Consider the following 24014-nt stretch of genomic DNA (forward strand, 5'->3'; position numbering starts at 1 on the left):
ATGGTAGGATTGAGTTGCTGGCTCCCTTGTGGTCAAAGGTGGCATGTGGCTGCTCTGGCTGATGAGGCTGTAGTGGAAATATGGGCATCACTTCCAGGCCAGGGCTTTCCTTGGTCTGTGTGGAGAACTGCCAGGGCACCTTCTGCCTTTGGGCCAGACCAAGTGTTACAGATGTGCACAGTCAACACCATTGTTTTAGATGCGCTGATCATCTCTGTCAGATTCATAAAGAAACTGATAATAACACTGTTGACATGAAGGGGGGGGGTGTAGAGGAGCTAGGGTACAGGAACGGGAGGCAAACTTTTCACTGTGTAATTTCTGAGCTTCTCACCATGTGAGAATATGTTATTTATTTGAAACGTCATTAAATGAAACAAATCAAAATGCAAATCCCCAAGATACCTGGCTCAGACAAATCCCGTAACATCCACCTCTGGGATAATGAGGAGAACCACTGAAGTCACACCCACCCATTATGGATATTGTGAGGATCTGTCACATTCTTTCATAAGCCGATAGGCATGGGTTTCATTTTTTATGTTAGGAGACTTAAAAAGGAGCATTTGCTTACAGAGGAAACTTAAATTATTATGCACGATAAGAGCTTTCATTCTGGACCTTAACGTGGAGAATGGAGAGAAGAACAGCTCCTAAAGGCTGCATTTAGGGAATCAGCGTGAGATGCTTTCTGTACCTGCATTTTCTAGAAGGGGTTGGGGATATCATCAAAGACAAAGAGAGACAGAAAAAACTGTATAATTGGGTCAGTTGTCTAAGATGTCCCCAGACGTGTCATGGTGATTTCTACACAGTCGCATGAGCTGGAAGTGAGGACGAGCTATTAGTATGAGAAACAGTTGTAGATCTGGCAGAGAAAACTGAAGCCCCTGACGTTTGCTCGTTACTGGGATTTATTGTTTTGGATTCTGCAGAAGTGTTAGCTCAGCAAAAATAAGGTCAGTCAAACCAATCTGCAAGGTAGGTGCTTCTTTAATGGAAAAAAATAAAACGGAGAAGAAAAAGAAAAAGAACCCCTAATAATTTTCCTATGGTTGTAAAATATTATGAGATGAATTAGGAGTCAGATAGGAGTTTTCTTGGAGAATTTCTGGTAAAAATATGTTGTTTAGACTCAAACAACACCAGTGCAATCCACCAAACCACAGAGAGCTGGGATGATGATAGCTTTCTATTTTTAAATTCAATATTTCCAGTTTACAGAACACTAAAGAACAGAGCATAACAAACACCCATGGACCTGTCATTCGGTTTGTCAAATCCTAATACTTTGTCAAATGTCCCGTAGTTTCTTTAAAAGAAAGAAAACACGACAGATAAAATTGAAGCCTTAACATACCAATTCTGACTGCATTTTCTTATCTCCCTCCCAAGAGGTAGCTATTCTTCCAAACTTGGTCATTCTGAGGAATGTATGTATATATATAGAGAGAATGCTGTATTTATAAATAGAAAGCTGTCATCCCAACCCTATGGTTTTGGGGTAATAGTATTGATATTATACTATTATACTGTGATGATCCATTTGCAATTGGCTTTCTCTTTAAAATTCTTATGTTTTATGTGTGTGCATGTGTACAAACACATTATATATATGTGTGTACGCATAGATACATATATGTGTATCTGTATGTGTACACACATATGTACAGCCACATACAGACACTCAGGAGTAGGAGTTCTGATTTGCAGGACAAGCGCAGCTTCAACTTTACTACATATTCCTAAATTGTACCCCCAAAGGGTGATGCCGATTTACCCTCCCGTCAGCAATATGTGAGCGTTCCTCTTCTCTACATCGTCTCCAAAAGTGCCTGACATTTTCATCTTGGCACATGTTCACAGCTGAATCCTCTTTCGTGAGCATTTTTCTAGGTTTTGGCAGACGTGTTACACACGTTAAGTTCCTGGGAGAGGGGCTGGCAGGGCTGGCAGGGCTGAGTACGTCAGAGCTCTTCAGCATCAGGCTTTTGGAGAGATTATTCCTGTTTCAGGGAGAAGACTATCCTGATAAAATTTCTGGCACAGAGGATCAAATCATTTTTGCTAGTAATGGCGTCCTCTCGTGATGCGTCCTGAACGCTCGACTTACAGAACACGGGCGCCCATTTGCTGGGTCAGTCCTCATGGTGTGGGAGCTGATTGAAGAGAGGCAAGAGGACACAACTGGGAGGGAAGGAGCCTATGAAACTTTGAGAGAAGAAATGAAGCAGACATTGAGTCCTCTGTTTTATAGAGGGACAGGGGAAGTTGGGAGGGGCTGTTCTAAACAAAAAGTCCATTGGAGGAAACTGGGAGATGATTGATGTATAGTGGCTTTTCATTGGCTGAATTGTGATGGTCACTCATTGGCTGAGCTGTTGCCAGGCGTAGAGAAAATTTTTCTTCCTCCTGCTGCAGGTGGTAACGTAGTGCCATTTCCTGATGGAGATGCAGAGTTTGTCTCTTCCTCTTAGGATCTGTATTGACATTTAGTGGTATGTGCATGAGAGCTCCCCTTTCTGGTCTTCCGACTCCATCTCAGTGAGGTTTCCCTTTATTAATTTGCACAGTAGGAAACATGATGGTTTTCTCGGAATTGCAGAAGTGTGAATGCATTTCTTCTTTTTGACTTTTCTGTGCTTTCTAAGTGTTATACAACTAACACTAATTGTGCAACATAATTAAAAACTTATGCTTTAAAGTGGCTATGTCTCTTTACCAACTAGACTTTGGTGAGCTTTTAGGTACCTCTTAGTTTATACTTGCACTATGAAAATTGAGAGAGTCACGATCTTTTCGTAATGATTTTTTAAACCGTAATGAAGTAAAATTGAAGTGAACTAACAAGCACAATGTGTGCAGCTTGCTGTTTTGACATGTAAACACCCAAAGCTACATCATCGCAATGAAGATAAGAAATATCTCTATTGCCCGCCAAAGTTCCTCATACTTATTTTTACTCATCCAGCCTCATCCCCAGGTAGCTACTGATAGACTGGTATCAGTAGCTAGATACCAAGCTAGATTGGTTTGCTTTTCCCAGAATTTTATACCAGTGGGCATTATGAAATCTAATTTGCATGGCTTCTTTCACTCAGTATAATGATTTTGAGACTCACCGATGTTTCTTCCTTTTCCTTGCCAATTATACTCCATTATATGGACATACCAAAATGTGTTTTTCCATTCATCTGTCAATAGACATTTGAGTTGTCTCTAGTTTTTGGTTTCAAAAATAAAGCTGCTATGAACATTCGTAAACAAGTCTTTGTGGGCATGTGCACTTTTTTGCTCTTAGGTAAAGAAGAGGAATATGTCAGTCGTATGCTATATATTTACTTAACATTAAAAAACGCTAAACTGTTTTCCAAAGTTGTTGGTCATTTAATAGTTCCACCAGCAGTATGTCAGAGTTCCACTTGTATGGCATCTTTGCCAACAGTTGGCAAGGTCAGTTTGTTTGTTTTAAAATTTAGCCATGAGAATAGGTTTGCTGTGTTACCTTGTTTTGATACTAATGTGCATTTGTCTATTGTCTAATGATTTTGAACATCTGTGCTTACTGACAACTCATGTTTCTTTTTTATAAAGTGTCTTTTCACATTCTTTGTCCATGTTCTTATTGGGTTGTTTCTTTTGTTGATTTTGTTGTTGATTTTAAGAGCTCTTTTTTTTTTTGCGGTACGCGGGCCTCTCACTGTTGTGGCCTCTCCCATTGTGGAGCACAGGCTCCGGACGCGCAGGCTCAGCAACCATGGCTCACGGGCCCAGCCGCTCCGCGGCATGTGGGATCCTCCCGGACCGGGGCACGAACCCGTGTCCCCTGCATCGGCAGGCGGACTCTCAACCACTGCCCCACCAGGGAAGCCCTTAAGAGCTCTTTATAGATTGTCTTCATCTGATACAAGTGTTGTGGATATTTTCTCTAAGTTGGTTGCTTGCTTTTTTGATTTCTTAATGGTATTTTAAAAAGATCAAAACTTTAACATTTTTATGAAGTCTAATACATTTTTTTGTGATTCATACATTTAGTGTTTTATCTAAGAAATATTTCCATAACCAAATTTGCCCCCAAAATGCCATATATTTTCTTCTAGAAATTTTATACCTTTACAAGATTGTATTTAGTTATATGATACATTTATGTTTTATCTGTGGTATGAAATAAGGTTTTTTTTTTTCTAATATGGATAGCTAGTTGATCCATCACCATTTGTTGAAAAAACTTTCTTCTCTCTATTGAATTCTCTTGGCACCTTTGTCAAAAATCAGGACCATTCATAGATGGATCTATTTCTGAGTACTATCCTGTGATGTTGATGATTATATGTATTTTTTAAAATGTATCTGCCCTGAGTATTGTAACTTTAGAGTAAGTCTTGAAATCAAGTAAGTCCTCCAACTTTGCTCTGATTTGGGTTGTTTTGTTTTGTGGTTGTTTGAATTTCCATGAGAATTGTAGAATCAGTTTGTGAATTTCTACCAACAGCCTGCTGGAATTTGTATGTGGATTACATTGAATTTATAGATCAGTATGGGGAGAATTAACATCTTAATCATACTGAGGTTTTCCACCTTAATGAACATGGTATACATTTCTATATATGTAGGTCTTTTTTTTTTTTTTTTTAGTATTTTTTTAAAATTTATTTTTACCTGCATTGGGTCTTCATTGCTGGGCCCAGGCTTTCTCTCTAGTTGCAGCAAGCGAGGGCTACTCTTCATTGAGGTTCACGGACTTCTCATTGCAGTAGCTTCTCTTGTTGCGGAGCATGAGCTCTAGGTGAGAGGGCTTCAGTAGTTGTGGCACGTGGCCCCTAGAGCATGCGGGTTTCAGTAGTTGTGGCACGTGGGCTCAGTAGTTGTGGCTCATGAGGTCTAGAGTGCAGGCTCAGTAGTTGTGGCTTAGTTGCTCCGTGGCATGTGGGATCTTCCTGGACCAGGGATCGAACCCATGTACCCTGCAATGGCAGGCAGATTCTTAACCACTGTGCCACCAGGGAAATCCCTATGTAGGTCTTCTCTAATTTCTCTCAGCAGTGTTTTGTAGCATCCAAGTCCCAAATGTATCTGTTAGACTTATTCCTAGGTATTTTATATTTTGGGTCTTCTATGACTTTTAAAAAATTTCATTTTCCAATTGTCTGCTGCAAGTAAATACAACTGATTATTTTTTAACCTTGTATCCATAACCTTGCAAAAATCTTTTAAAAAATGTAGTAACCATTTTGTAGATTCCCTGGGATTTTCTATCACCTGTAAATAGGGACAATTTCGTGTCTTTTTTTAAAAAAAATAGATTTATTTATTTATTTATTTATTTTTGGGTGTGTTGGGCCTTCGTTTCTGTGCGAGGGCTTTCTCTAGTTGTGGCGAACGGGGGCTACTCTTCATCGCAGTGCGCGGGTCTCTCACTATCGCGGCCTCTCTTGTTGCGGAGCACAGGCTCCAGACGCGCAGGCTCAGTAGTTGTGGCTCACGGGCCTAGTTGCTCCGCGGCATGTGGGATCTTCCCAGACCGGGGCTCGAACCCGTGTCCCCTGCATTGGCAGGCAGATTCTCAACCACTGCGCCACCAGGGAAGCCCGACAATTTCATGTCTTGCTGACCACCAGACCGATTTTCCTTATGATATTTTATTTTATGCTATTTTGTATTTTTAAATTATGTTAAGTTATTCTATTCTACTCTATTTTAGAATTAATAGAATAATTCTTTTTTTTTTTTTTGCAGTGGCTAAAATCTTCAGAACAATGTTGAATAAAAGTACTGTAGTGAGAGCAAGTATCCTTGCCTTATTTCTGATCTCGGGGGGTGGGGGGGGTGGGGAACAACTCAGTCTTTCATCGTTGAGCCTGATGTTTATTAAGATGTAACATAACTGTCCATTTCCATTCCTTTGGGTGGGGTATCCTATCCTATTCCTATTTTCTTAGAGCTTTTATTATGGATAGTACTAGGAGTAGGGCCATTTCTAAGAAATCTGCTTAGAAAAGCTGGTGTGGAATTCCAGGCCGACTTGTCAACCTTCCCAGTTTCCCATGAACCATCTCTGGCTCTGGAACATTTCCACCCTTGGCTGATAAACCAAATCGTTCTAAGTGATGATTATAAGGTCCTGCTCTGTCTCCAAGGGGGAGAGGAGAGCTTGCAGCTGGAAGCAGTAAATTAGCACAGTAACCTGCCTTTTTGGCAGAGGGAACCTAATGGGACAGAACACGTCTAATCTCCTAGGATGGAAGGGGCCTCCACACTGTGATTTTATGTCCACATCAGAGTTTGCCTGTGAATCTCCCTTACGAGCCTAGTCAGTATTTACATTGCAGATGTAGCCATGCAAAACAGTCAGATTTTTTTTGAGTAGTGGGTTGGGACAGGGTATGAGAAGGCTGTCCTTGGTGCTGAATTTCAAGCTGGCTCTCACCTTTCTATTCCTTTGACCTGCCAAGGTTTGAGGAAATGGTCCCAGAGCTCTGGCCTCCCTGGGTGTGGCCGCATCAGCTTTCATCTCTAGGGGGGTGTGCTGACCGACCCTGCTCGGCGTAGTGATGAGTCTATGGTAGGAGGAAACTGAGATTACCTTAGAAGAGAGAGGATCTCCAGGGAGGACTCACCGTTCTGAATCCCCACACTGTAAAGGGCAGTGAAACTCAACTAAAGAGGAACACTGGTCTATAGATTTCTAAGGCACTACTGGGTCTCCTGTACCATCAGCTCCCGAGGGCGCGACCGTGGTCAAATGTTCATAAAATTCTCATGGTGCTCAGCACAGGGCTTCACACACCGTCAGTGCAAGAATCTTACAATAAAATTTCCTGAGAATCAGGCGTGTAAGGTGGATGAGTGAATGGGGTGGGGTGTAAGCGAAATTTTAAGGAATAACAGAGGCAGATGACCTAGAGAACACTTTTCTATTTAAATAAAAGAGGCACCAGGACTGATTCCAACTGATTGTTTACATGTGGGGATGGGAGTGCAGGATGGTCAGACCCTCCAATTTCTTTTTTTAAGACAAGCAAAAACCAACTGGCCATTTATAAAACGTCCAACAAACATACAAGCAAACAAACAAAAAGTACATTTGCAACCTTTGGGGGTGGTTATTTGTCAATCCTAGCCCTCTTAGAGAGCACAGGCTATGCATTTTTGTTTGTTTTTTTCATCTCTGAAGTCTCCAGAACTGCTACAACGATGCTAAGTGTAGGACCGCGAGGACTGGGTTTGGGGGTCCCCAGGGAGGGGTTGGCAGGGTCCTTGCAGCATCTGTAAACGTGTCTCAGGGTCCTGCCATATTGTTTTAAAATCCTGTAAAGATGGGACCTGGTCTGGCTGAGACTTGAGGGTCTGTTACCCTCACTGACCGAGACATTGAAACAGGGCACTTGAGCCACCGCACAGCTGAAAGGAGGGTGTGAAATAGTCTCTGGGCCCAAGGAAACACGTGCTGGCCCCAGGGCGTCACTGCAGGCGATGCTGGTGGGTGGCTGCCCACAGCGTCCTCCCAACGTTGAGGATGGTTGTAGGAAGTTCATGAGAGGAACCCAATATGCTGAGATTGAAGCCAAATCCAGCCTCTGCACCCCAGCACCGAATTAAATCTCAGAGACAGGGTTTTGGGTGAAGTAGACAAGAATAGCTTCATTGCTTTTCCAGGCAAAGGGGGCCACAGCGGGCTAACGCCCTCAAGACTGTGGGTCCCAACCTGGAGGAGGCAGGGAGCAGTTTTATAGCAGTGGTTCAAAGAGGAGGGCATGGTCAACTCGTGGACCTTCTTCTGATTGGTTGGTGGGGAGGTCATCGGGAGTCGGCGTCATCAACCTTCTGTGCATAAGTGAAAAGAAACATCTAAAAGGATAGACATTAAACTGACAACACTGCTTACCCAGAAGTGACAGTGACTGAAGGAGAAAGGTCAGGAGAGACTGACTTCATCTGTGATTGCGTTTTACAATACAAATGTAGTCATGCAATACTTTTGTAAAGAAAAATATTTAAAGATTAATACATTATAGAGAAAAAACCAAATATTTTTCAGTTTAATACAGATTTTTAAGAGTTTAGATTAATATCCCTTCAAACATTTCTCCCACAACAGTACCATTAATTATAAGCCCTTTCTCAGGGCCTAGAACAGATGAATCTAAATACTTATTATTTGCCAGTGAACATTGTGAAGTATTATCGTGACTACATTAATTATAAAACAAATTGAAGTTGTTACGAAGGAGAAAACTTTTATATATGCTCTGTTGTGGGCCAGGAGCTGAGCTGGGTGCATTACAAACCGATCTGGGGTCTATGTGCTTGTGGGCAGCCAACAGTTAACTTCTTCCACCTGACGGGGGTTTCAGTACCTGCAAAACAGATCAAAGGTATTGTTCTGTGCATCCCTTGAGGGGGAGCCAGGACCTGCCCCAAGGCAGCACTATTGTCTCCTGACTGCGCCTCCCTTGTCTCTGCATCCCATCTCTTCCCTTACTAACAACTGCTTGAACCTGCCCGTTGAAACTCAGGGAAGGTCACGGAGGCTGAATGAAGCCTATTTCCTGTAATGAAGAAATGGGGGACACAGAAAGGCTTTTGTGCCCAGGAGCCCCACAGGGTCCTGCTCAGTATCAAGATGGGTTCACAGATTGTAGAGACGGGACCTCCCTGATACTGGACCTCATGGATTCTTCTGATTGTAAAGCCCTCTGTGAATGTGGCTTTATCAGAATGATAAACCCCTGTATCGAAGTTCTCAACTGGGGTGATTCTGCCACCAGATCAGGCTTAGCGACGTCTGCAGACGTCTTTGGCATTCTCCCCAAGGGTGAGGAGGTTGCTATTGGCACTCATTGGGTAAAGGCCACGCAAGCACCCGACCCTGCAGAGGACAGCCCTTCATGACAGGGAATCGCGTCTGGCCCCAGAGGTCAGCGGCACACAGGTGAAGAGAGCCTGCCCCAATCATCCCAGGACCATGTTATGTTGTGGTCACTCTGGTTAATTTGCATACAGGGACCTCGTGTAAGTGTTTATTCAGGTTTTTAAGTAGAGCTCAGTGAAGACAATGAATTCAGCCCTTTGATGAGGGGGCTATAGAAACTGTCTGGATCATTCTGTATCTGCACAGGCTGGAATCAGTCTGTGGACCTCCAGCTTGCATGAGCTGCTTTCTGCATTGTTCCTTCCACAAAGGGCTGAGCTAATTTCTCTTTAGTGTCAAGAGGTTTCCATTGAGTTCCAACATGGATCCTGTTCTCGAGGAGTGTGGACATCGATGGCCTGGTTTGGGTCTCAGTAGCGGTTCCAGTTTCCACCCGGCCAACACTGTACTGACTCTTCCTTCAGCCACTCCAGCTGAGCCTGGACCACTTTTCTAGCCTAGAGGTTCAGTGCACAGACAACTGGCTACCACTTACTAGGCTTCTCCCATTGGAGAAGCTGCAAAATGCCTGTGTATTCGTTTTCACATCTGCAAATTGGGATCGGTATTAATATTCAGTTCACATGTTGGTTGCAAAGATGACATTAGTTAATTCAGTGCCTAGAACAGTGCTGGGAAATGCTCAGTATATGCTCTTTATTCATCATCGCCATTATCTTCTAAAGGCAAGTTCTTTGTCAGGGGAATTGCTGGCGAATAATCAAAATAACAACACGATAAAATCTTACTATTTTGTGGAATTTCTCAACATCATTGGGCAGATCCTCAGGCATCTTCCAGCGTGAAGTACCCGAGGAGCGGGGTGGCAGGGTGAAGTTCTCTCTTACTTTAGCTCAGATAAGGACTGACTTTGTAGAGTCCTGTAAGGAAGGCCATGTCCCTCTGGACACAAGCTAGCTTTGGGGGGAGAAAGCGGATATTTCTTCCTTTTTCTACCAATTCTACCACCTTCTGAAAAGTATGGACTTGGGACATAATTTTAAGAAAATAATTCTTTGAAAAAAATAGCTCTGAAAAGCCAGCTAATTTTAATCCTCTAATGAAGTTTTCTAGACCTAAAGGAGGGTTGTAATATGTGCCTGGAGGGAAATTATAAAAAAGGAGACAGGGCAGTCTCTGCCTGCGGCCTGCTGAGCCACCAGCACGTCCATGCAAATAACAATCAGGGAATCATTAGAAGCTGGGGCTGAGAGAAGGAGAAATCTGTTAGCGTTCTTTCCTCTTTGGGACTGAACCCTGCTGTGGTGATGAATAATTGTCCTGCTAAGAATGAGTCTTGGAAAGGCTCCTTGTCTCTCCAGAGATGTTTCAGATGGCAACCCTGAGCCCACTGCTTTAAGGAGAAGGCTCCAGTCTCTTTTTAATACTTGTTGACTAAAAAAAAAGAAAGCACAACCTAAAAGTTGAGACTCATGTTTTCCTTGGCAGACAACACTGAGGACTTAAGCCCGGGACACAGCGTCTCAGAGAGCTCTGAGGGACTGCTCTGAAGAGGCCAGGGGGAAATCAGGATGTGCAGGGGGTTTTGCAGTAAAGACCAGGTCATCGGAACATCGGAAGATTGCTGTTCATGAAAGAAAATCAGATATCTCACGTTAAGGAATTTAGCACTTTTCTTTGTATGGGAAGATGCAAGAGTCTAGGCTCACTGACATCCTTCCTTTGATGTGTACCTCAGCTATCTGGGGCCAGTATCCTGTGCTTTCTTATCCGGAGTCTCCTCAGAGTGCATGTCAAGGGGAGACTGCAGTGGCCGAGGGCTTATTGGAGGGGCATCCTGTTCTTTTTGTTTTTTTTTTTTTTGGGCCGTGACTTGAACCCGGGCCATGCCAGTGAAAGCCTGGAATCCTAACCACTAGGCCACCAGGGAACTCCCCAGGGCATCCTGTTTCTATGCTGACTTCCCTCAGGGCTCACCACTGGGGCGGCTGTAGTGTGATGGCTTGATGCCTGCAGCATGTTTTGTTTACCACTACGGCAGGCAATATTTTTCATTCACGTACTCTCTACAAGTGTCTCTGAAGATAGAGAAATAACATTTTCAGTTGGCAGGCAATTCCCATTCATGACCACTGACCCTTATAAGTGAAGCCCAAAGAGAGTGTGTTTGTCTTTTTCAAGGAGCATGGAAAAGCCAGAACTCAAAATAAGTGATGAGTGATGAGGTTTGTTGAGTGAATACAAAAGCCAGTGATACCTCTGCCGCTTTCAATTCTTTCTATTAAGGAAGAAGGGATGAAGAACAGAGAGAAAGAGAGAGAAAGCCAGGTCCTAAGAGCATCGTCAGACGGTGAGTAGGATCTGCCCCAGCCAGCACCTTCCTGGGACGTTCCAGCAGGAAAGCAGGTGAAGATGGGAAATGGTACCCTGCAGTCGTTCAGTAGGCTCTGAGCCAGCTCACTGTGTTTAATTAAACATGGATGTAGCACATGATGTCTACAAATCCAAACAGAGATGTCTGTAGGGGAAACAACAGCTTTTACTTAATACTTAGCAGGCACATGGCCAGCACAGGCTGCTGAAAGCCCGGTCACTCCATTACGGGCTGTTTCTCTGTGCTAAAGGCAGAGGCAGGCAGGTTAGGGAGCAGATACTCCTGCCTGGGGCTGCTTAAGGCCCGATGGCGACATCGGGCCCGGTTGTCACTTCGGCTGTTGTCTGTCTCTGGGCAGGGCAGGTTGAAGAGCAGATAGGCTGGATGAGAAGCAGGAGAGGCTTGCAGCCCCTCCTTAAGAGGATGGTTTTGGGATTCGGGAAAACCTAGCTTCAAGTGCCTGCTTTGCCCCTTACAGGCTACAAGCACTGGGCGAGTCTCTCCATCTCCCTGAGCCTCAACGTTCCCACCCGGTTCCGGGGGTGATACTGCCCGGCTCAGAGGGCACGTCAGAGCCCCTGGTGCTTAGTGAACAGGATAAATTGTAGAAGGAGCCCTGTCGTTGCCAGGCTTTCGCTAAGCGCACGCGCCTGCCTCACCGCAGGGGGTGTGCGTTTCAGGTTCTGGGGCAGGTGGGACCCGCAGGTGTGTTTTATTTGGCCCACTCAGCATATTTACATTTCGTGCATTCATTTCCGGGGTGGGAGGTTAGGAATGTCACTTGTGGTTGAGATTTCTGACTTGAGCTATTTCAAGGTCTGGTAAGTCTGAGCTCATCGACTCCCTGTCAACAACCAGCTGGGGCTGAGAAGACTCTGCCTCCTTTTGACTGGGCACGTGCCCTCTGGTCACAGTGACACGGAGGCCAGCCAAGCACACAGGAATATTTACTATGGATGACAACAACCTCGCACGGTGGGGACCAGCACGTTACAGATGGGGTTGTCGACAGGGAGATAGAGATAGAGATGGATAATAGATAGATGGAGATGTTAGTTGGATGGTAGGTGATAAATAATAGATAGATAATACATAGATAAAAATGTTAGATGGATGGTAGGTGATAGATAATAGATAGATAAAGATGTTGGATGGTAGGTGATAGATAATAGATACATAAAGATGTTGGATGGTAAGTGATAGATAATAGATAGATAAAGAGCCTCTTTGAGCCTCAGTTTCCCCATCCTCCAACAGGGCTAATGATGGAACCTACATGCGACAGCCATCAGCGCTCTTCACAAATATTTCTCAGGTGGGGGCACATGAAGGGTGACGGGCGATTGAGGTGTGACCAGACGTCAAGCGTATTATCACTTCTGGGCTGGAATGCGTTTTTGCCATTGCCAGAAACTCCACAGTGCTGTTTCCACGTGAAGGTCAACTTTCTGGATAGAGGCTGTTCCATCAGCCTGGTTCCTGACTTATGGACCTCACGTGCACTCTTATGTGTGTGTGTGTGTCTGTGTGAGAGACAGCCTTTAGCTAAACTGATCCACACATACGTAAGCGAGAAAGAAACCGTTGTTGTTTCAAGCCACCGCTATGGTAGGGATTTTTTCTTCCAGCAGCGTGTCTTATCTACCTGTCTGATTTACCATCTCAGAGGGCTTCAGCAGCGTTCACAAAGTTAATGCCGGCAGAGGGCCAGAACAGGGCTTAGCATGTGGGGATGACTGCAGATCACAATGGCTAGTAGTATTCTGGTCCGTTTGCTGGAAGCCTGTCTTTCCTCTGCACAGTGATCACAGCCTGTCACAGCTGGATGGGACACAGTGAGAGTGAGGTGTACTCTCCTTCCTTAAGGAAAAGTCTCTACGTTCAGAACAGGGTCGCGAGCCTAATCCACAGTATATGATCTGAAGATGCTGTCTGCATCCCGATTCCCTGGAAGGAGCTCTGAATGGGGAAGCTGGGGTCACACACGAGCCTTGGCTAAATCTGTGCTCTGGGGAGACCCTGTGTATCTCTAGTTTTATCATCCACCACTGCGATAGGAAGGGGTTAAAGCAGGGAGGTCTGATCGTAGGTGCATCCAGACTGCAGTTTTCAAACACACATGCTTTTCATACAGAACAGCTGCTGTGTCTGCGTGCAATTCTGTGAGAGCTTTAGTTTGATGAAAGGGGGACCCACCGTGGTCCCTGACAGGCAGAATTCAGGCTGGGAGAGCATGCGCCATGGGACGAGCCAGGCAGGCATTTGCATCCTTGTTCTTCTACATCCCAGCTGTGGTGTCCTTGTGAAGTTACCCAAATCCTTCAAGCATCAGTTTCTTCATTGACAGAATTCATTAAGTACGTTATTCGGTGAATGCTTTCTGGGTCCTTATGACATCCAAGCGCTGTCCTAGGCACAGTGGGTAGAGCAGTAAACAAAACAAATGTGGTCCTTGACCTCACAGAACTAATAGCTTAGTGCTGTAGTATCTTTTCTTTTCTTTAAACATATTTATTGGAATATAATTCTTTACAGTGGTGTGTTAGTTTCTGCTTTATAACAAAGTGAATCAGCTACACATATACATATATCCCCATATCTCCTCCCTCTTGCATCTCCCTCCCACCCTCCCTTTTTGTTCTGCAGATCCTTTTCGTGTCTGATGGAAGCTGTAGACTCCTCTCACATTAACGCTTTTTTTTTTTTTTGCGGTACGCGGGCCTCTCACTGTTGTGGCCTCGCCCGTTGCGGAGCACAGGCTCCGGACGCACAGGCCCAGCGGCCGTGGCTCACGGGCCCAGCCACTCCATGGCATGTGGGATCTTCCCGGACCGGGGCACGAACCCGTGTCCCCTGCATCGGCAGGCGGACTCTCAACCACGGCGCCACCAGGGAAGCCCCACAATAATACTTTTAAATGCATAAAATAAAGCACATAGCATTACAAAGGGAATGAATTATACTAGGATGTAGCTATCAAAATCTGTGAAACAGTAAAACATGTACTTCTTTATTACTATGTTGCTATATTAGTAACAAGCTCTAGTGGCAGGTCTAATAGCTACTATAATTTTGAAGTAGTGGTGAGTATAACTGACATTTTGAAACATCTGTTATAACTGTAATATGATATGAAAATATCTTTAATTTCTCCTGGTGACAAAGTCACAGACACTGATAATACTGCAATGTTTTGTTGCCTATATTTATAATAGAATATTTGAGGGAAATGTTACATTTACAGTAGAAGTCCATGGACATAAAATTATCATTTTTATTGCACCCAAGATTATGAAATCCATCCCTGGGCTCCCAAGTGTCTTCAGGTTAATAACCCTTAGAGTGTGAAGAGGTACACAATAGATAGATAAAAAATATATGCAATAGCAGAGTTTTAAAGTATTATAAATACAAATAAAGCAGGAAGGGGGATACAGTGATGGGGGTGACGGTGGCACTTTACGAAAGTGGTCCTGGAAAGCTTCTCGGATAAGGTGGTACCTGAGCAGAGAGCTGAAGGAAGTGAAGGAGTGAGCAATGTTTTCATCTGGAAGGGAGCCTTTCCCGGGGGGGAGCAGGAAGTGCAAAGGCCCTGAGGTGCGGGTCATGTTTGGTGTGTTGGGAGAAGGGCAAAGGTGTCGGTGTTCAGGGTGGGTTGAGCTAAGGGGAGAAGGGGGCGTGATCAGACCGTCCACATGGGCGTAGGCATACAGTGTGGGCTTACCAAACGGGGATGCTTGTACCCCCATCAAAGTGCTGTTGAGGAACCAAATATGCTGAGTGACCATGGACTTTGAGGTTTCCACGGTTGCTGACACCACCGGGACAGGGTGCCGCGTGGCGTTCCAAGTGGGACCACGCAGACTACAGTGCTTTAAACTGTGTCAAGGACTCTGTAAGAGGAGTTAAGTGCCCTTTCAGTTCCCTCTTTCTCTCTAACAGATTTTAACTGTTAGAGCAGTTTTAGGGTCATGGCAACATTGAATGGAAAGTCCAGACAGTCCCTGAATACACCCCCGACACACACACACACACACACACACACACACACACACAGTCTCCCCGACCTTCGACACCTACAGCAGAGTGATGCTTTTGCTACCGTCTGTGAGCCTACATTATTTAGCCACCACTGTCAACTCTGCTCCCTGTCATTTCTGGCTGTTAGCTCAAGGAGTCACAGCTGCTTACTTAAGTGTCTTGGATAAGCGACAGGACCCACTTTCCACTGAATAGGCCTGTTCTTCTTTCGTGAAATTCAAGTTTCTTTTATCGATGACAAGTGATACTGACATTTTCCATTGATGCAAAGGGAGACTTTATTTAAGAATACGTTTATTTAAGTGCAAATAAAGAAAGAAGGCAACTGAGAGGAAAATACGATGTGGGTAATAGTAGCCACACAGTGATGGCAGAGCTGTGAATGGTACATGGATGCCTGGGGTGAGGGAAGTGTTGCTGTGTGCATACAGAGCCAATGAAGCTGGCTGAGCATAGGTGTGGCTGCTTCTCTGAGGTTGTGTCTGCTTAGAAAATCCAGCCTCTTCCCAAAGCTTCTTCCCCGGATGCCACCTCAAGGATGGCCTGGCCCTAATCTAGGCGGTGGTTCAGCAGCTTTCTTTCCAGGTTTCCTGCTCTGATGAAGAAGCCCATGCAGGGGGCACTGCTGCTCTTAGCACCGGCATCCTTCCACAGGGTTCATCCCAGCCAGAGGTGAGCCATCCAGGCCTGGGGTGGGGGGTCGGGGGTCACAGAAGATAAACATTCACCTGCTCAGGTACAGTGGTAGATGCTGGGTGGGGGTGAGAGGTCTTGCCTTGGAAAGGAACACACTGCTTAACAGGAATTCGGAGGGTGTGAGGACACCAGGCTGGTGACTGAGGGAGGCTGTGCCCTATTCACTCTGAGGGTGTTTTTCTCTTCCACCAGTGCTTCTGTTAGGTCTGCACTCCTGTCTACCTTGCTGTGTGACCTTGGGTGAAATACTCCCTGTCTCTGGGCCTCAATTTCCTTTTCTGGGAAAAGAGAGCTTGAATCAGATGGTTTGTTTCTTTCGTTTATTGTTGTTTTTGTTCTCCCAGTTTTTCTAATCACCCACATACGCAATGTATCCCACCCTATGTATATCCTTCTGTAATGTTCTTCATGTCTATAGAAATGTATTCAGAGAGATTAGTTCAAGATGGCAGAGTAGAAGGACATGCTCTCACTCCCTCTTGTGAGAGCACCAGAATCACAACTAACTGCTGAACAATCATCGACAGGAAGACACTGGAACTCACCAAAAAAGACACCCCACATCCAAAGACAAAGGAGAAGCCACAATGAGACGGTAGGAGGGGCACAATCACAATAAAATCAAATCCTATAACTGCTGGGTGGGTGACTCACAAACTGGAGAACACTTATACCACAGAAGTCCACCCATTGGAGTGAAGGTTCTGAGCCCCACGTCAGGCTTCCCAACCTGGGGGTCTGGCAACGGGAGGAGGAATTCCTAGAGAATCAGACTTTGAAGGCTAGTGGGATTTGACTGCAGGACTTGGACAGGACTGAGGGAAACAGAGACTCCACTCTTGGAGGGCATACACAAAGTACTGTGCACATCGGGACCCAGGGGAGGAGCAGTGACCCCACAGGGGACTGAAGCAGTCCTACCTGCTAGTGTTGGAGGGTCTCCTCCTGAGGCAGGGGGTGGCTGTGGCTCACCGTGAGGACAAGGTCACTGGCAGCAGAAGTTCTGGGAAGTACTCCTTGGCGTGAGCCCTCCCAGAGTCCACCATTAGCCCCACCAGAGGGCCCAGGTAAGCTCCAGTGTTGGGTCGCCTCAGGCTAAACAACCAACAGGGAGGGAACTCAGCCCCACCCATCAGCAGACAAGTGGATTAAAGTTTTACTGAACTCTGCCCACCAGAGCAACACCCAGCTCTACCCACCACCAGTCCCTCCCATCAGGAAACTGGCACAAGCCTCTTAGATAGCCTCTCATCCACCAGAGGGCAGACAGCAGAAGCAAGAAGAACTACAATCCTGCAGCCTGTGGAACAAAAACCACATTGACAGAAAGATAGACAAGATGAAAAGGCAGACGGCTATGTACCAGATGAAGGAACAAGATAAAACCCCAGAAAAACAACTAAATGAAGTGGAGATAGGCAACCTTCCAGAAAAAGAATTCAGAATAATGATAGTGAAGATGGTCCAGGGCCTCAGAGAAAGAATGGAGGCAAAGATCAAGAAGATGCAAGAAATGTTTAACAAAGACCTAGAAGAATTAAAGAACAAACAAACAGATGAACAATACAATAACTGAAATGAAAAATACACTAGAAAGAATCAATAGCAGAATAACTGAGGCAGAAGAATGGAAAGGGACCTGGAAGACAGAATGGTGGAATTCACTGCCATGGAACAGAATAAAGAAAAAAGAAGAAATAAAGACAGCCTAAGAGACTTCTGGGACAACATTAAATGCACCAACATTCACATTATAGGGGTCCCAGAAGGAAAAGACAGAGAGAAGTTACGCAAGAAAATATTTGAAGAGATAATAGTCGAAAACTTCCCTAACATGGGAAAGGAAATAGCCACCCAAGTCCAGGAAGCACAGAGTCCCAGTCAGGATAAACCCAAGGAAAAACACGCCGAGACGCATAGTAATCAAATTGACAAAAATTAAAGACAAAGAAAAATTATTAAAAGCAACAAGGGAAAAACAACAAATAACATACAAGGGAACTCCCACAAAGTTAACAGCTGATTTTCTCAGCAGAAACTCTACAAGCCAGAAGGGAGTGGCACGATATATTTAAAGTGATGAAGGGGAAGAACCTACAATCAAGATTATTCTACCTGGCAAGGATCTTATTCAGATTCAACAGATAAATCAAAAGCTTTACAGACAAGCAAAAATAAGAGAATTCAGCACCACCAAACCAGCTCTACAACAAACGCTAAAGGAACTTCTCTAAGTGGGAAACACAAGAGAAGAAAAGGACCTACAAAAACAAACCCATAACAATTAAGAAAATGGTCATAGGAACATACATATCGATAATTACCTTATACATGAATGGATTAAATGCTCCAACCAAAAGACACAGGCTCACTGAATGGATACAAAAACAAGACCCATATATATGGTGTCTACAAGAAACCCACTTCAGACCTAGGGACACATACAGACTGAAAGTGAGGGGATAGAAAAAGATATTCCATGCAAATGGAAATCAAAAGAAAGCTGGTATAGCAATAGTCATATCAGATAAAATAGACTTTAAAATAAAGAATGTTACAAGAGACAAGGAAGGACATCACATAATGGTCAAGGGATCAATCCAAGAAGAAAATATAACAATTATAAACATATATGCGCCCAACATAGGAGCACCTCAATACATAAGGCAACTGCTAACAGCTATAAAAGAGGAAATGGACAGTAACACAATAATAGTGGGGGACTTTAACACCTCACTTACACCAATGGACAGATCATCCAGACAGAAAATGAATAAGGAAACACAAGCTTCAAATGACACAACAGACCAGATAGATTTATTTGATATTTACAGGAATTTCCACCCAAAAGCAGCAGAATACACTTTCTTCTCAAGTGCACATGGAACATTCTCCAGGATAGATCACATCTTGGGTCACAAATCAAGCCTCAGTAAATTTAAGAAAATTGAAATCATATCAGGCATCATTTCTGACCAAAACACTATGAGATTAGAAATCAATTACAGGGAAAAAAACGTAAAAAGCACACACTCATGGAGGCTAAACAATACGTTGCTAAATAACCGAGAAATCACTGAGGAAATCAAAGAGGAAATCAAAAAATACCTAGAGACAAATGACAGTGAAAACACGACGATCCAAAACCTATGGGATGCAGGAAAAGCAGTTCTAAGAGGGAAGTTTATAGCAATACAAGTCTACCTAAGAAACAAGAAAAATCTCAAATAAACAATTTAACCTTATACCTAAAGGAACTAGAGAAAGAAGAACAAACAAAACCCAAAGTTAGTAGAAGGAAAGAAATCATAAAGATCAGAGCAGAAATAAATGAAACAGAAACAAAGAAAACAATAGCAAAGATCAATAAAACTAAAAGCTGGTTCTTTGAGAAGACAAACAAAATTTATAAACCTTAAGCCAGACTCATCAAGAAAGAGAGGGAGAGGACTCAAATCAATAAAATTAGAAATGAAAAAGGAGAAGTTACAACGGACACTGCAGAAATACAAAGCATCATTAAGAAACTACTACAAGCAACTCTATACCAATAAAAATGGAAGAAATGGACAAATTCTTAGAAAGATATAACCTTCCAAGGCTATACCTTCCAAGGTTATAACCTTGAAGAAATGGACAAATTCTTAGAAAGGTATAATTTTCCAAGACTGAACCAGGAAGAAAGAGAAAATATGAACAGACTAATTACAAGCAATGAAATTGAAACTGTGATTAAAAATCTTCCAACAGAGGCTTCCCTGGTGGCGCAGTGGTTGAGAGTCTGCCTGCCGAGGCAGGGGACATGGGTTCATGCCCCGGTCTGGGAAGATCCCACATGCTGCAGAGTGACTGGGCCCGTGAGCCATGGCTGCTGAGCCTGTGCGTCCAGAGCCCATGCTCCACAACGGGAGAGGCCACAACAGTGTGAGGCCCACGTACCGCAAAAAAAAGAAAAAAAAATCCTCCAACAAACAAGAGTCCAGGACCAGATGGCTTCACAGGTGAATTCTATCAAACATTTAGAGAAGAGCTGACACCCATCTTTCTCAAAGTCTTCCAAAAAATTGCAGAGGAAGGAACACTCCCAAACGCATTCTAGGAGGCCACCATCACCCTGACACTGAAACCAGACAAAGATACTACAAAAAAAGACCAATATCACTGATGAATATAGATGCAAAAATTCCCAACAAAATACTAGCAAACAGAATCCAACAACACATTAAAAGGATCATATACCATGATCAAGTAGGGTTTATCTGAGGGATGCAAGGATTCTTCAATATATGCAAATTAATCAATGTGATACACCATATTAACAAATTGAAGAATAAAAACCATATGGTCATCTCAATAGATACAGAAAAGCTTTTGACAAAATTCAACACCCATTTATGATGAAAAAAATCTCGAGAAAGTGGGCATAGAGGGAATCTACATCAACATAATAAAGGCCATATACAACAAACCCACAGCAATCATCATTCTCAATGGTGAAGAACTGAAGGCATTTCCTTTAAGATCAGAAATAAGACAAGGATGTCCACTCTCACCACTGTTATTCAACATAGTTTTGGAAGTCCTAGCCACAGCAATCAGAGAAGAAAAAGAAAAGGAATCCAAATTGGAAAAGAAGAAGTAAAACTGTCATTGTTTGCAGATGACATGATACTATACATAGAGAATCCTAAAGATTCTACCAGAAAACTACTAGAGCTAATCAATGAATTTGGCAAAGTTGCAGGATACAAAATTAATGCACAGAAATCTCTTGCATTTCTATACACTAACAACGAAAAATCAGAAGGGGAAGTTAAGGAAACAATCCCATTCACCATTGCAGCAAAAAGAATAAAATACCTAGGAGTTAACCTACCTAAGGAGGTAAAAGACCTGTACTCAGAAAACTATAAGACACTGTTGAAAGAAATCAAAGATGACACAAACAGGTGGAGAGATATACCATGTTCTTGGATTGGAAGAATCAATATTGTGAAAATGACTATACTACCCAAATCTACAGATTCAATGCAATCCTTATCAAATTACCAATGGCACTTTTTACAGAACTAGAACAAAAAATCTTAAAATTTGTATGGAGACCCAAAAGACTCCGAATAACTAAAGCAATCTCGAGGGAAAATAGAAGAGCTGGAGGAATCAGACTCCCTGACTTCAGACTATACTACAAAGCTACAGTAATCAAGACAATATAGTACTGGTACAGAAACAGAAACATAGATCAATGGAACAAGATAGAAAGCCCAGAGATAAACCCACGCACCTATGGTCAACTAATCTATGCCAAAGGAGGCAAGGATATACAATGGAGAAAAGACTGTCCCTTCAATAAGTGGTGCTGGGAAAACTGGACAGCTACAGGTAAAAGAATGAAATTAGAACACTCCTCAACACCATGCACATAAATAAACTCAAAATGGATTAAAGACCTAAATGTAAGACTGGACACTATAAAACTCTTAGAGGAAAACACAGAAAGAACACTCTTTGACATAACTCACAGCAAGATCTTTTTTGATCCACCTCCTAGAGTAATGGAAATAAAAACAAAAATAAACAAGTGGGACCTAATGAAACTTCAAAGCTTTTGTGCAGCAAAGGAAACTATAAACAAGATGAAAATACAACCCTCAGAATGGGAGAAAATAATTGCAAATGAATCAACAGACAAAGGATTCATCTCCAAAATATATAAACAGCTCATGCACCGCAATATTAAAAAAACAAACGACCCAACCCAAAAATGGGCAGAAGACCTAAATAGACATTTCTCCAAAGAAGACATACAGATGGCCAAGAAGCACATGAAAAGCTGCTCAACATCACTCATTATTAGAGAAATGCAAATCAAAACTACAATGAGGTGTCACCTCACACCAGTTAGAATGGGCATCATCAGAAAATCTACAAACAACAAATGCTGGGGAGGGTGTGGAGAAAAGGGAACCCTCTTGCACTGTTGGTGGGAATGTAAATTGATACAGCCACTGTGGAGAACAGTATGGAGGTTCCTTAAAAAACTAAAAATAAGAGAGCTTCCCTGGTGGCGCAGTGCTTGAGAGTCCGCCTGCCGATGCAGGGGACACAGGCTCGTGCCCCGGTCCAGGAAGATCCCACATGCCACGGGGCGACTGGGCCCGTGAGCCATGGCCGCTGAGCCTGCACGTCCGGAGCCTGTGCTCCGCAAATGGGAGAGGCCACAACAGTGAGAGGCCCGCATACCGCAAAAAAAACCCTAAAAATAGGCTTACCATATGACCCAGCAATCCCAATACTGGGCATATACCCAGAGAAAACCATAATTCAAAAAGACACATGCACCCCAAAGTTCATTGCAGCACTACTGCATTAGCCAGGACATGGAAGCAACCTAAATGCCCATTGACAGACGAATGGATAAAGAAGATGTGGTACATATATACAATGGAATATTACTCAGCCATAAAAAGGAACGAAATTGAGTCATTTGTAGAGACGTGGATGGATCTAGAGACTGTCATGCCGAGTGAGGCAAGTCAGAAAGAGAAAAACAAATATTGTATATTAACTCATATATGTGCAACCTAGAAAAATGGTACAGATGAACTGGTTTGCAGGGCAGAAATAGAGACACAGATGTAGAGAATGAACATATGGACACCAAGGTGGGAAAGTGGCGGGGGGGTGGTGGTGGGATGAACTGGGAGATCGGAATTGACATATATACATGAATATGTATTAAATAGATAACTAATAGGAACCTGCAGTATAAAAAAATAAATAAAGTTCAAAAAAAAGAGAAATATATGCAGACATCTGCATATATATGTGTATACACACACACACATACACATTTACAGGGTTTCATTGTTTCTAATATTTATTTTTTATTTATTTTTGTACCAAAATGGTGCAGAGAAGAAGCAGCTGGTCCCCTGAGGGGCAGATCAGACTTGGGCTCCGGGGGTGGTGAAGGAGTGGGGTACAGAGCAGTGACAGCTCAGGTCCCACAGGTGGCAGTGCGCCATGGCATCCCAATCCTGGGGAGGGGGGCACAGCAGCCTCTGGGGCTCTGTGGGCAGGTCCCAGCACAGCCCCAGCTCCAGCCCCAGAGAGAAGATGCAGAGGCAGGGACTCACCTCCTCTGTCATCTGGGCTCAGCGTTGGTGAGGACTGGGGCCTTGGTGGGTCCTCGGTAGCAAAGGCCACAAATGTCCATGGTGCTGAGACTGGTAGGGTTCCCCTTCCCCCTTTTCCCTGTGGGTGAAATCCCTCCAAGGGGATCCCTCTTGGCATTGAGTGGCACTGGGCTGGGGTTGGGGTGACACAGGTAAAATGCTTCCTTGGCTTTTCTACACAGCCATTCTGGGTTTTGAATTCTGCAGCATTTCTACTGCTTCTTTGTTGTAACCCAGAGCTTTCCCAGAGCTATTTTTTGTTGTTATGGTTATCTACCATTTTTATTGTTTTTGTGAGGGAAATGAGCACAGGGACCTCCTGGCCTCCATCTTTCTGAGGTCATCCTTGTCCCCTATATTTTCTTCAAGGAGTTTCAGGTCTTATGTTTAGGTGTTTATTTCATTTTGAATTGATTTTTGTGTATAGTGGAAGATGGGGGTTGCATTTCCTTCTTTTGCATGTGGATATCATTTTCCCAACACCATTTGTTGTAGAGACTATCCTTTCCCTGTTGTGTGTTCTCAGCTCCCCTGTCAAAGATCAGTTGACTGACGCATGGGTTTATTTCTGAGCACTCTATCCTGTTCCGTTGTTCCATGTGTCTGTCCTTATGTCAGCACCATGCTGATTTGATTACTATAGTTTTGTAATATATTTTGAAGTCAGGAAGTGTGAATTCTTCAGCTTTGTTCTTCTTTCTAAGGATAGGGTTTTTGTTTGTCTGTTTTTTGAAGACAGATTCTGTGTGAATGTCAGCAGTTTGAACACAAGGCGAGCATGCATTATACACCTTAATCACTAGGTTTGGTAATTTTGCTTCTATCCTTCAGTCATGCATCCACTGCCTCCCAA

The sequence above is a fragment of the Monodon monoceros genome, unplaced genomic scaffold, assembly GCF_005190385.1.
Source record: "Monodon monoceros isolate NGI ecotype Baffin Bay Population unplaced genomic scaffold, NGI_Narwhal_1 Super_Scaffold_1, whole genome shotgun sequence".
In the NCBI taxonomy this organism is placed as follows: domain Eukaryota; kingdom Metazoa; phylum Chordata; class Mammalia; order Artiodactyla; family Monodontidae; genus Monodon; species Monodon monoceros.